General features: G+C 26.2%; 1 long non-coding RNA gene across 1 annotated transcript in view; it reads left to right on the top strand.

The window, feature by feature from the left end:
* The window catches only part of LOC149054915 (uncharacterized), a 78342-nt gene that overhangs the window by 55597 nt on the left and 8966 nt on the right, over positions 1–13779 (top strand). The window lies entirely within an intron of this gene.

The raw sequence follows: 13779 nt of genomic DNA, 5'->3' as shown, positions 1-13779 counted from the left end.
ATACACAATGAATACGGCTCTATGTATTCTCCAGAAAAAATAAATGAAGGACAACAAACTCATGATAAAATTATGTTTTTTAGTGGCAAGTGGCTCATAATGTTTAATATTTGTGTACACAAAAATAAACTAGAGCTATATTTTGAAAATAAAAATGGAAAGGGGGTATTTGCGCCCGCAGGCAAATTATTTTTAAGAATCAAAATAGAATTTGGAAAAACATATGGTCTTAAAATACACAATGAATACGGCTCTAAGTATTCTCCAGAAAAAATAAATGAAGGACAACAAACTCATGATAAAATTATATTTTTTAGTTGCAAGTGGTTATAAAGTTTGAAAATTGTGTCCACAAAAATTAACAAGAGCTATATTTTGAAAAAAAAAATTGGAAAGGGGGTATTGGCGCCCGCAGGCAAATTACTTTTAAGAATCAAAATAGAAATTTGGAAAAAATTATGATCTTAGAATACACAATGAAGACTACACTATGTATTCCCAAGAAAAATTAATGAAATAAAATATGACGGATAATTAAATCATGATAAAATTATGTTTTTTAGTGGCAAGTGACTAATAAAGTTTAATAATTCTGTACACAAAAATAAACTAGAGCTATATTTTGAAAAAAAAAATGGAAAGGGGGTATTGGCGCCCGCAGGCAAATTATTTTTAAGAATCAAAATAAAAATTTGGAAAAAATTATGGTCTTGGAATACACAATAAAAACTGCACTCTGTATTCTGAAGAAAAATAAGAGAAGGATAATTAAATCATGATTTAATTAAAGTTTTAGTGGCAATTGGCTACTAAAGTTTAAAAATTGTGTACTCAAAAATAAACTAGAGCTATATTTTGAAAAAAAAAATGGAAAGGGGGTATTTTGCGCCCGCAGGCAAATTATTTTTAAGAATCAAAATAGAAATTTGGAAAAAATTATGGTCTTGGAATACACAATAAAAACTACACTCTGTATTCTGAAGAAAAATAAGAGAAGGATAATTAAATCATGATTTAATTAAGTTTTTTAGTGGCAATTTGCTGCTAAAGTTTAAAAATTGTGTACACAAAAATAAACTAGAGCTACATTTTGAAAAAAAAATTGGAAAGGGGGTATTGGCGCCCGCAGGCTAATTATTTTTAAGAATCAAAATAGAAATTTGGAAAAACATATTATGGTCTTAAAATACACAATGAATACAGCTCTGTATTCTGAAGAAAAATAAATGAAGGATAATTAACTCATGATAAAATTTTTTTTTTAGTGGTAGTTGGCTAATAAAATATAGAAATTGTATCCACAATAATAAACTAGAGTTACATTTTGAAAAGAAAAATGGAAAGGGGGTATTGGCGCCCGCAGGCAAATGATTTTTAAGCATCAAAAAGAAATTTGAAAAAATATGGTCTTTAAATACACAATGAAGACTACACTATGTATTCCCAAGAAAAATTAATGAAATAAAATATGACGGATAATTAAACCATGATAAAATTATGCTTTTTAGTGGCAAGTGGCTAATAAAGTTTAATAATTCTGTACACAAAAATAAACTAGAGCTATATTTTGAAAAAAAAAAATGGAAAGGGGGTATTGGCGCCCGCAGGCAAATTATTTTTAAGAATCAAAATAGAAATTTGGAAAAAATTATGGTCTTGGAATACACAATAAAACTGCACTCTGTATTCTGAAGAAAAATAAGAGAAGGATAATTAAATCATGATTTAATTAAGTTTTTTAGTTGCAATTGGCTACTAAAGTTTAAAAATTGTGTACACAAAAATAAACTAGAGCTATATTTTGAAAAAAAAAATGGAAAGGGGGTATTGGCGCCCGCAGGCAAATTATTTTTAATAATCAAAATAGAAATTTGGAAAAAATTATGGTCTTGGAATACACAATAAAAACTACACTCTGTATTCTGAAGAAAAATAAGAGAAGGATAATTAAATCATGATTTAATTAAAGTTTTAGTGGCAATTGGCTACTAAAGTTTAAAAATTGTGTACACAAAAATAAACTAGAGCTACATTTTGAAAAAAAAATTGGAAAGGGGGTATTGGCGCCCGCAGGCTAATTATTTTTAAGAATCAAAATAGAAATTTGGAAAAAATTATGGTCTTTGAATACACAATGAAGACTGCACTATGTATTCTCAAGAAAAATAAATGAAGGATAATTAACTCATGATTTAATTAAAGTTTTAGTGGCAATTGGCTACTAAAGTTTAAAAATTGTGTACACAAAAATAAACTAGAGCTACATTTTGAAAAGAAAAATTGGAAAGGGGGTATTGGCGCCCGCAGGCTAATTATTTTTAAGAATCAAAATAGAAATTTGGAAAAAATTATGATCTTAGAATACACAATGAAGACTACACTATGTATTCCCAAGAAAAATTAATGAAATAAAATATGACGGATAATTAAATCATGATAAAATTATGTTTTTTAGTGGCAAGTGACTAATAAAGTTTAATAATTCTGTACACAAAAATAAACTAGAGCTATATTTTGAAAAAAAAAAATGGAAAGGGGGTATTGGCGCCCGCAGGCAAATTATTTTTAAGAATCAAAATAAAAATTTGGAAAAAATTATGGTCTTGGAATACACAATAAAAACTGCACTCTGTATTCTGAAGAAAAATAAGAGAAGGATAATTAAATCATGATTTAATTAAAGTTTTAGTGGCAATTGGCTACTAAAGTTTAAAAATTGTGTACACAAAAATAAACTAGAGCTATATTTTGAAAAAAAAAAATGGAAAGGGGGTATTTTGCGCCCGCAGGCAAATTATTTTTAAGAATCAAAATAGAAATTTGGAAAAAATTATGGTCTTGGAATACACAATAAAAACTACACTCTGTATTCTGAAGAAAAATAAGAGAAGGATAATTAAATCATGATTGAATTAAGTTTTTTAGTGGCAATTTGCTGCTAAAGTTTAAAAATTGTGTACACAAAAATAAACTAGAGCTACATTTTGAAAAAAAAATTGGAAAGGAGGTATTGGCGCCCGCAGGCTAATTATTTTTAAGAATCAAAATAGAAATTTGGAAAAACATATTATGGTCTTAAAATACACAATGAATACAGCTCTGTATTCTGAAGAAAAATAAATGAAGGATAATTAACTCATGATAAAATTTTTTTTTTAGTGGTAGTTGGCTAATAAAATATAGAAATTGTGTCCACAATAATAAACTAGAGTTACATTTTGAAAAGAAAAATGGAAAGGGGGTATTGGCGCCCGCAGGCAAATGATTTTTAAGCATCAAAAAGAAATTTGAAAAAATATGGTCTTTAAATACACAATGAAGACTACACTATGTATTCCCAAGAAAAATTAATGAAATAAAATATGACGGATAATTAAACCATGATAAAATTATGCTTTTTAGTGGCAAGTGGCTAATAAAGTTTAATAATTCTGTACACAAAAATAAACTAGAGCTATATTTTGAAAAAAAAAATGGAAAGGGGGTATTGGCGCCTGCAGGCAAATTATTTTTAAGAATCAAAATAGAAATTTGGAAAAAATTATGGTCTTGGAATACACAATAAAACTGCACTCTGTATTCTGAAGAAAAATAAGAGAAGGATAATTAAATCATGATTTAATTAAGTTTTTTAGTGGCAATTGGCTACTAAAGTTTAAAAATTGTGTACACAAAAATAAACTAGAGCTATATTTTGAAAAAAAAAATGGAAAGGGGGTATTGGCGCCCGCAGGCAAATTATTTTTAAGAATCAAAATAGAAATTTGGAAAAAATTATGGTCTTGGAATACACAATAAAAACTACACTCTGTATTCTGAAGAAAAATAAGAGAAGGATAATTAAATCATGATTTAATTAAAGTTTTAGTGGCAATTGGCTACTAAAGTTTAAAAATTGTGTACACAAAAATAAACTAGAGCTACATTTTGAAAAGAAAAATTGGAAAGGGGGTATTGGCGCCCGCAGGCTAATTATTTTTAAGAATCAAAATAGAAATTTGGAAAAAATTATGATCTTAGAATACACAATGAAGACTACACTATGTATTCCCAAGAAAAATTAATGAAATAAAATATGACGGATAATTAAATCATGATAAAATTATGTTTTTTAGTGGCAAGTGACTAATAAAGTTTAATAATTCTGTACACAAAAATAAACTAGAGCTATATTTTGAAAAAAAAAAATGGAAAGGGGGTATTGGCGCCCGCAGGCAAATTATTTTTAAGAATCAAAATAGAAATTTGGAAAAAATTATGGTCTTGGAATACACAATAAAACTGCACTCTGTATTCTGAAGAAAAATAAGAGAAGGATAATTAAATCATGATTTAATTAAGTTTTTTAGTGGCAATTGGCTACTAAAGTTTAAAAATTGTGTACACAAAAATAAACTAGAGCTATATTTTGAAAAAAAAAATGGAAAGGGGGTATTGGCGCCCGCAGGCAAATTATTTTTAAGAATCAAAATAGAAATTTGGAAAAAATTATGGTCTTGGAATACACAATAAAAACTACACTCTGTATTCTGAAGAAAAATAAGAGAAGGATAATTAAATCATGATTTAATTAAAGTTTTAGTGGCAATTGGCTACTAAAGTTTAAAAATTGTGTACACAAAAATAAACTAGAGCTACATTTTGAAAAGAAAAATTGGAAAGGGGGTATTGGCGCCCGCAGGCTAATTATTTTTAAGAATCAAAATAGAAATTTGGAAAAAATTATGATCTTAGAATACACAATGAAGACTACACTATGTATTCCCAAGAAAAATTAATGAAATAAAATATGACGGATAATTAAACCATGATAAAATTATGCTTTTTAGTGGCAAGTGGCTAATAAAGTTTAATAATTCTGTACACAAAAATAAACTAGAGCTATATTTTGAAAAAAAAAATGGAAAGGGGGTATTGGCGCCCGCAGGCAAATTATTTTTAAGAATCAAAATAGAAATTTGGAAAAAATTATGGTCTTGGAATACACAATAAAACTGCACTCTGTATTCTGAAGAAAAATAAGAGAAGGATAATTAAATCATGATTTAATTAAGTTTTTTAGTGGCAATTGGCTACTAAAGTTTAAAAATTGTGTACACAAAAATAAACTAGAGCTATATTTTGAAAAAAAAAATGGAAAGGGGGTATTGGCGCCCGCAGGCAAATTATTTTTAAGAATCAAAATAGAAATTTGGAAAAAATTATGGTCTTGGAATACACAATAAAAACTACACTCTGTATTCTGAAGAAAAATAAGAGAAGGATAATTAAATCATGATTTAATTAAAGTTTTAGTGGCAATTGGCTACTAAAGTTTAAAAATTGTGTACACAAAAATAAACTAGAGCTACATTTTGAAAAGAAAAATTGGAAAGGGGGTATTGGCGCCCGCAGGCTAATTATTTTTAAGAATCAAAATAGAAATTTGGAAAAAATTATGATCTTAGAATACACAATGAAGACTACACTATGTATTCCCAAGAAAAATTAATGAAATAAAATATGACGGATAATTAAATCATGATAAAATTATGTTTTTTAGTGGCAAGTGACTAATAAAGTTTAATAATTCTGTACACAAAAATAAACTAGAGCTATATTTTGAAAAAAAAAAATGGAAAGGGGGTATTGGCGCCCGCAGGCAAATTATTTTTAAGAATCAAAATAGAAATTTGGAAAAAATTATGGTCTTGGAATACACAATAAAACTGCACTCTGTATTCTGAAGAAAAATAAGAGAAGGATAATTAAATCATGATTTAATTAAGTTTTTTAGTGGCAATTGGCTACTAAAGTTTAAAAATTGTGTACACAAAAATAAACTAGAGCTATATTTTGAAAAAAAAAATGGAAAGGGGGTATTGGCGCCCGCAGGCAAATTATTTTTAAGAATCAAAATAGAAATTTGGAAAAAATTATGGTCTTGGAATACACAATAAAAACTACACTCTGTATTCTGAAGAAAAATAAGAGAAGGATAATTAAATCATGATTTAATTAAAGTTTTAGTGGCAATTGGCTACTAAAGTTTAAAAATTGTGTACACAAAAATAAACTAGAGCTACATTTTGAAAAGAAAAATTGGAAAGGGGGTATTGGCGCCCGCAGGCTAATTATTTTTAAGAATCAAAATAGAAATTTGGAAAAAATTATGATCTTAGAATACACAATGAAGACTACACTATGTATTCCCAAGAAAAATTAATGAAATAAAATATGACGGATAATTAAACCATGATAAAATTATGCTTTTTAGTGGCAAGTGGCTAATAAAGTTTAATAATTCTGTACACAAAAATAAACTAGAGCTATATTTTGAAAAAAAAAATGGAAAGGGGGTATTGGCGCCCGCAGGCAAATTATTTTTAAGAATCAAAATAGAAATTTGGAAAAAATTATGGTCTTGGAATACACAATAAAACTGCACTCTGTATTCTGAAGAAAAATAAGAGAAGGATAATTAAATCATGATTTAATTAAGTTTTTTAGTGGCAATTGGCTACTAAAGTTTAAAAATTGTGTACACAAAAATAAACTAGAGCTATATTTTGAAAAAAAAAATGGAAAGGGGGTATTGGCGCCCGCAGGCAAATTATTTTTAAGAATCAAAATAGAAATTTGGAAAAAATTATGGTCTTGGAATACACAATAAAAACTACACTCTGTATTCTGAAGAAAAATAAGAGAAGGATAATTAAATCATGATTTAATTAAAGTTTTAGTGGCAATTGGCTACTAAAGTTTAAAAATTGTGTACACAAAAATAAACTAGAGCTACATTTTGAAAAGAAAAATTGGAAAGGGGGTATTGGCGCCCGCAGGCTAATTATTTTTAAGAATCAAAATAGAAATTTGGAAAAAATTATGATCTTAGAATACACAATGAAGACTACACTATGTATTCCCAAGAAAAATTAATGAAATAAAATATGACGGATAATTAAATCATGATAAAATTATGTTTTTTAGTGGCAAGTGACTAATAAAGTTTAATAATTCTGTACACAAAAATAAACTAGAGCTATATTTTGAAAAAAAAAAATGGAAAGGGGGTATTGGCGCCCGCAGGCAAATTATTTTTAAGAATCAAAATAGAAATTTGGAAAAAATTATGGTCTTGGAATACACAATAAAACTGCACTCTGTATTCTGAAGAAAAATAAGAGAAGGATAATTAAATCATGATTTAATTAAGTTTTTTAGTGGCAATTGGCTACTAAAGTTTAAAAATTGTGTACACAAAAATAAACTAGAGCTATATTTTGAAAAAAAAAATGGAAAGGGGGTATTGGCGCCCGCAGGCAAATTATTTTTAAGAATCAAAATAGAAATTTGGAAAAAATTATGGTCTTGGAATACACAATAAAAACTACACTCTGTATTCTGAAGAAAAATAAGAGAAGGATAATTAAATCATGATTTAATTAAAGTTTTAGTGGCAATTGGCTACTAAAGTTTAAAAATTGTGTACACAAAAATAAACTAGAGCTACATTTTGAAAAGAAAAATTGGAAAGGGGGTATTGGCGCCCGCAGGCTAATTATTTTTAAGAATCAAAATAGAAATTTGGAAAAAATTATGATCTTAGAATACACAATGAAGACTACACTATGTATTCCCAAGAAAAATTAATGAAATAAAATATGACGGATAATTAAATCATGATAAAATTATGTTTTTTAGTGGCAAGTGACTAATAAAGTTTAATAATTCTGTACACAAAAATAAACTAGAGCTATATTTTGAAAAAAAAAAATGGAAAGGGGGTATTGGCGCCCGCAGGCAAATTATTTTTAAGAATCAAAATAAAAATTTGGAAAAAATTATGGTCTTGGAATACACAATAAAAACTGCACTCTGTATTCTGAAGAAAAATAAGAGAAGGATAATTAAATCATGATTTAATTAAAGTTTTAGTGGCAATTGGCTACTAAAGTTTAAAAATTGTGTACACAAAAATAAACTAGAGCTATATTTTGAAAAAAAAAAATGGAAAGGGGGTATTTTGCGCCCGCAGGCAAATTATTTTTAAGAATCAAAATAGAAATTTGGAAAAAATTATGGTCTTGGAATACACAATAAAAACTACACTCTGTATTCTGAAGAAAAATAAGAGAAGGATAATTAAATCATGATTTAATTAAGTTTTTTAGTGGCAATTTGCTGCTAAAGTTTAAAAATTGTGTACACAAAAATAAACTAGAGCTACATTTTGAAAAAAAAATTGGAAAGGGGGTATTGGCGCCCGCAGGCAAATTATTTTTAAGAATCAAAATAGAAATGTGGAAAAAATTATGGTCTTAAAATACACAATGAATACAGCTCTGTATTCTGAAGAAAAAACAAATTATGATCAGAGGACGCATTATTTACTGTGATTGTCACTAGGTCATATCAAATACTGGTATAACACTAATACTCGTATGGCTTTAAAACCGTGATCCAAATTATGACAATATTAATCAGATATACATAATATTTTAAGTATTAAGTATTAATTATAAAAGCTAAAAAAAAAATATATATTATTAATAAATAGATAAGTTAAATATTATATTTTAATATGAATGTAGTATTAATATTTTCCTCATTAATTTTTAAATATTTTTCATTGTTATGTTGACAATTTCGAATACCTTGTTAGTTAGTAAGAAAAGATCTATGCAAAGGTCACGACCAGTGATGATAGTCATCTATCATCACTCGAGCTCAACTTACCATTCTCTGTAGGTACCTAACCTAAACAAACCTCCTAATGACTTAATTAACCATCTGCATGTCCGCGGGGAAGGCAGTGCCGTAGCCAGGGTTAGGATTTCGGGAGGGAAAAAGTGTATACAGTACTATACACCCAATACCCCTCGGAAGGCTGACTACGACACTGGGTTTAATAAGTATCAATCTAAATGATCGTAGAAAAATAAATGCTATTTGGGTAACGCGTGACAAACGGATGGTTAACTGGGACACTTTGAATAAAAAGATCCTTAGTTGATTTCCAATATAAGTGTTTACTTATCAAGTTGTTCTCTTGATTGTTAACCTCTTAGAAATAGCTCTTATTATTAAGATGTTGTGCCTCTTGAAATATATTTCTCCCTACTAGATTTTTAGGACTTCGGTGCAACTGCTTCTTAGATAATATATTATGGAAAGAGCCATGCCCATTTTTTTGGTGTACATTTCTTTAAGCACATATTTATATGACCACGAGTGTCTGGCCGCGATGAGTGCATTAATGAGTATACGTGAGGGGAACTATTGTTAACACATCCATAGAACATTGTATGAAGTCCTAATCAAAAATTGTCATCGAAACTCGCAAGTATGATTGGATGTAAATAGTACAAGTAATAACTAATAATTATTAAAGATTTATGTGTTTTTATTGTCTCCGACTTACAAAAGTCCTGTTGAAGAGAATGAAAGTGCGACATCCTCTATAAAGCAAAACAACATTTGTCATATTATTACAATAATGGTGTAATATCTAAAATATTTCCCCTTCCAACACACTAAAATTATAGTTATCATGCTTTTCTGGGCCCAAAAACGTCAGGTGATACCATAATGGTAATTTTATTTTTATTTTTATATGGTACCTAATAAAAACGACCCTAGACACCAGAAATTGAATTATTACGATTTTGAATATTTTTTAAATAAAACGATCTAAAAAAAGTGTACACAATCTGTTCTGCAATAAATTATTATTATTTATTATTTCAACATAACATTTTGCTGTGTGATTGGTAATCTTTACATCACTGTGTCTGTACATTTTTTGTGACAAAGACCAATTGTCCAGAAGAAAATTTAATAATCTAAAATATCTCAAATTACATACTTATTGTTAATTATTATTATTAAAAAGTTATAGTATGAAGTATAATATCTCATATAGACTTAAACAATGTACAATTGGTTTCTTATTATTTTTATTATTACATAATATACGTCTTTTTTTTAAACAAATCCTTCGGCAATTATATATCCATATTGCGTGTGTTTGTTTAGAAACACGTGAGTTTGTGGGGTAAGGATTCGTCACTAAGAACCCAGGTGGTCACCCATCCAGGAGCTAGTGACGCCAGGCGATGTTTGACCACGGCAAACCACCGCGCCACACCATACCCCAAAATACAGTATATGACTAGTGTGCATTGCACATACCAGGCCAGAGGCAATTTTTTTGTTTTCAAAATATCAACTGCATAACCTGATTTTACTGTTTGGTTTTAAACACATGTAAATATGACGAGGATTCGTCACTAAGAACCCAGGTGGTTGCCCATCCGGGAGCTAGCAACGACAGTCGATGTGTTGACCTTTAGGTCCAAAATTTACTTTTTTAACATAATATAGAAACCATATCTATTATATTAGATAATTAGTACTTGTTCTTCTATTTTTCATCAATTTCAAGAATGTTTTTTTATTTTTATAGCTAATAATAACAACAACACGTATGTCACTTAAAATATTGAATACCTAGGTAATAAATACATTCGTGAACAACAAAATTTTTTTTTTTATTTCTAAAATCTTAAATTCAAAAATTCCATTAGACTAGTCGAAAAAGTATAGGTACGATTAACACTAGTATAGATTCCAACACTCAACTAAAATAATAATTTAATAATGATCTCAGAAAAATGAACTATCACCAGATCTTATTTCTTCTTTCCAGTATTAGAGATTTGGATTAATTTTAAAAAACTAGTAATATAAGTTAAATTTTTTTAATCACCTTCAAAAGTTGTTTTTCTTTTATCTGGACAAATTACTATTACAAATTTTTATTTTAATACATTTTATGTTTTCTAGAGCAAAGACTTTTTATGCATTTTATATATTTTTTACTTTTTTGTAAGCTTTATTGTATGCTTATTTCTAGGTTAGTAATAGTACAAAGCATATTTAAAAACTTATGTGATAAAATTCTGAATGTTTTTAGTGCATCTTTTGATAGTTTATCGAAATTCAAGCACTTAGGTAATATTTTTATGGATCAAAATAAAATTATATTAAATGAAAGAAAAATGAAATTTTTACTAGCTTTTTAATTTTTTTTTTAAATTTATACAATATATCATGTGTCTCAAATAACAGGGTACACTTTATTGCTCATTAACCTGTAAATATCTTTCAATTCTGTTTGTTGGACTTCAAACTAGACAAATCAATCATAAATTCCTATATCACTTAAAATTCTTTTAACTCATCTATTTCTTCTATCTTTTTAAATGCAAATCCCTATTTTAAATATCATTTATGGATATCATGAAATTCTCATACAAAGAAGGGCTCATCTGATCATACCAATCTAGTATGTCGGGTTACAAAACAAAAAAATTTAATTTTCAATAATTTACAAAATAAATAATGCCATTATACACTATAAAAAAACCCAAATTTACTGGAGATCAAATCAAAAAACTAAGAAGTATAAATAAAATATAAATAATCACCATTTAAATCATCTACAAAAAATGATTTAATCAACTATACTTTTATTAACAAAAAAACTATTTAGGTAATCAAAAAACATAATTTGTAATCAACATTATTATACTTAACAATTATAACTATAATTTTTATCAGATTTAAATAAAAATATTTAACCAATTTAGTCACTTATGAACAGGCAAGAAATTATATTAACATATATAATATACAATATTCATACAACTTCAAAAACAAAATTATCATTAATGACAAATTAATAAAGAAACACAGACTCAGGTTTAACATAAATTAACTGAATTTTATATATCTATACTCACGTTCCTATTCAATCATAAAAAATATATGCTTTAATTAATAATAAAATGTAGGATAAAGAAAACCGACATTCAAAAACCTTTCGATTATTATCAATCAAAATATCAAACTATAGCTTACAAATTAACATATTATTAAAATGAAAGGATTTAATTCATCACAAAGTGGCGTCCAAAAAAATGTGACTGTTATTCATAAAAGATTTAAATGAACATATACATTTCACTAAAATAACCCTGATCAGATTATTTTTAAAAAGAATATTTTAAACACAGAGTTGTTAAGATTCAAATAAATTTAAAATTATAGTCTAAACGTGGAATAATAATAAATAAAATATAATCCAGAAATGTTTAACACATTTTTTACAAGAGATTTAAACACTGAGTTGTTAGCATTCAAATCAATTTAAAATTATAATCCAATGACTAATAATAAATAAAATATAATCTAAAGAAGATTAATACATTGTATATAAAAGAATTAAGCACAGAGACGTTTAGATTCAAATAAAATAAAAATATATAGTCCAAATAATGACTTATAATAAATAAAATATAATCCAAAGAAGATTAATACATTTTTTATAAAATAATTAAACACACTACACACAGTTGTTAAGATTCAAAGAAAATTAAAATATATAGTCCATACTATGACATATAAAATAAATAAAATATATTCCAAAGAAGAATTTAAACATTTTTTATAAAAGAATTAAACACAGAGATGTTTAGATTCAAATAAAATTAAAATTGTAGTCCAACGATAACTAATATTAAATAAAATAAAATCCAGAAATGTTTAACACATTTTTTACAAAAGATTTAAACACTGAGTTGTTAGGATTCAAATCAATTTAAAATTATAATCCAATAACTAAAAATAAATAAAATATAATCTAAAGAAGATTAATACATTGTATATTAAAGAATTAAACACAGAGATGTTTAGAATTAAATAAAATTAATGTTATAGTACAAACGATGACTAATAATAAATGAAATATAATCCAAAGAAGATTAGAAAATTTATTATAAAAGAATTAAATACAAAGTGATTACGATTCAAAGAAAATTAAAATTATAGTCCAAACGATGATTAATAATGAAGAAAATAAAATCCAGAAATCTTTAACACACTTTATATAAAAGATTTAAACACTGAGTTGTTAAGATTCAAATAAAATTAAAATTATAGTCCAAACGACGCCTAATAATAAATAAAACATAATCCAAAGAAAATTAAAATATTTTTTATAAATGAATTAAACACAGAGATGTTTAGATTCAAATAAAATAAAAATATATTATAACTATAATATAGTCCAAATGATGACTAATAATAAATAAAATATAATCCAAATATTAACATATTTTTTATTAAAGAATTAAACACAGAGATGTTTAGATTCAAATAAAATAAAAATATATTATAACTATATTATAGTCCAAATGATGACTAATAATAAATAAAATATAATTCAAAAAAAAATAAAATATTTTTTATAAATTAATTAAACACAGAGATGTTTAGATTCAAATAAAATAAAAATATATTATAACTAGGTATAATATAGTCCAAATGATGACTTATAATAAATAAAATATAATCCAAATATTAACATATTTTTTATAAAAGAATTAAACACAGAGATGTTTAAATTCAAATAAAATAAAAATATATAGTCCAAATAATGACTTATAATAAATAAAATATAATCCAAAGAAGATTAATACATTTTTTATAAAATAATTAAACACACTACACACAGTTGTTAAGATTCAAAGAAAATTAAAATATATAGTCCATACTATGACATATAAAATAAATAAAATATATTCCAAAGAAGAATTTAAACATTTTTTATAAAAGAATTAAACACAGAGATGTTTAGATTCAAATAAAATTAAAATTGTAGTCCAACGATAACTAATATTAAATAAAATAAAATCCAGAAATGTTTAACACATTTTTTACAAAAGATTTAAACAC

The sequence above is a fragment of the Diuraphis noxia genome, unplaced genomic scaffold, assembly GCF_037042655.1.
Source record: "Diuraphis noxia isolate RWA-SAM2 unplaced genomic scaffold, SU_Dnox_SAM2 contig0005, whole genome shotgun sequence".
NCBI lineage: Eukaryota > Metazoa > Arthropoda > Insecta > Hemiptera > Aphididae > Diuraphis > Diuraphis noxia.
The sequence above is the reverse complement of the archived record's forward strand: the minus strand, read 5'-3'. Positions and strand labels throughout refer to the sequence as shown.